Here is a 1,451-nt window from a genome sequence, read left to right as displayed (position 1 = left end):
ATATAAATTTTAAGGTTATGGCTATGACTTTAATGTGCCATTTGATTTATAGAATTTGCACAAGAGGGAGCCCGATCGTCAATAAAATAAAAGATTAAATTTTACAAAAACCATTCTCTTTTCAAAAATTGTAGGCCCTTTTTCCCTTATCCCATGTGAAGACAAATGAATGATAATGGAACCACTCGGACACTCAGACTCGGACCACTCAGACCACCCTATCCGATCCCGATCGAGGTAATCGGACCACCTTGTCCAATCGGACCACTCAGACCACCCTATCCGATCCCGATCGAGGTAATCGGACCACCTTGTCCAATCGGACCACTCGGACACTCGGATTCGGACCAATCGGACCACCCTGTCCGATCGGACATCGAGGCAATCGGACCACCCTGTCCGATCCGATTCCCAGAATCGGACCACTTTTTCGATCTGACTCCCAGAATCGGACGTGACTAAAATCAGACCACTAGGCCGATCGGACCACCCAGAATCGGACGTCCGATTCTGATAATCGGACTCCTGAAAATCGGACATCTGAGAATCGGACAAAAAACTGTCAAAATCGAATAGGTATCTAGAACACAAATTTTGACACATCTAAACCCGGAGATTGACCCCAAAGGCTACGTAGAGCTAAAGGCACATCACAGATCCATCACTGGGCTAAAATTTAGAGCACGTAGTTCAAAATTTGGCTATAAACGGTCCTCCAAATTGTGCATGGCTTTTACCGTAACGGTCTTACGGGCTGGGGGGACTGCCCCCCCCCTCGGACCCCTGCAGAGGGGGCTCTGCCCCCTCCGCACCTCCCCCGAGTAGGTTGGGGAGAAAACGCGTGCCATGAGAGGTCCTCCAAAACAAACCCTAGTGTAGTAAGGGCTCTACACGAGCATGGATTCTCACTTGCAAAAGAGCAACCAAAAGCCCGTACCCGAATAGAGACAAACAGAGACCCTAGAATCTCAATTGGCCCATCTAGCCAACAAGGGCAAAAAGGCCACACTGCAAAAACACATACGTGTTGTATTCGAACTGTATCTAGTCAAAGCGGAAAGCAACAACATCAAGCTACAATAACGAGAATGACTAGATATGACAGTCCTGACGAGAGATGTACCTTGAGCAACACTGCACAGACGACCCAAGACATTGGTGGAGAATCCACGTCTGGTCATGCATGTGGGGACTCAAGGGCATCTATCAGAAGGCTTAAATTTGCAAGTCGAGACCCGGAAGATGAAGACATAGTACCACCTGCTTATCTTAGGGTCAAACTCACCGCGAAAAGAGAGCATACTATCGATGCTCTAATTGATAAAGGAGCAGATTTTAACATCTTGACCTATGAATCATGGACCCTACTAGGCCAACCAGAGCTCACACCGACTAGTGCAACTCTTAGCCCTTATGGGGGACACCCACAAGCACTCATAGGGAAGTGTAAA

The sequence above is a fragment of the Lygodium microphyllum genome, chromosome 23, assembly GCF_053477565.2.
Source record: "Lygodium microphyllum isolate KBCC chromosome 23, Lygodium_microphyllum_v1.1.10, whole genome shotgun sequence".
Lineage (NCBI taxonomy): Eukaryota > Viridiplantae > Streptophyta > Polypodiopsida > Schizaeales > Lygodiaceae > Lygodium > Lygodium microphyllum.
Note: the sequence above shows the minus strand (reverse complement) of the source record.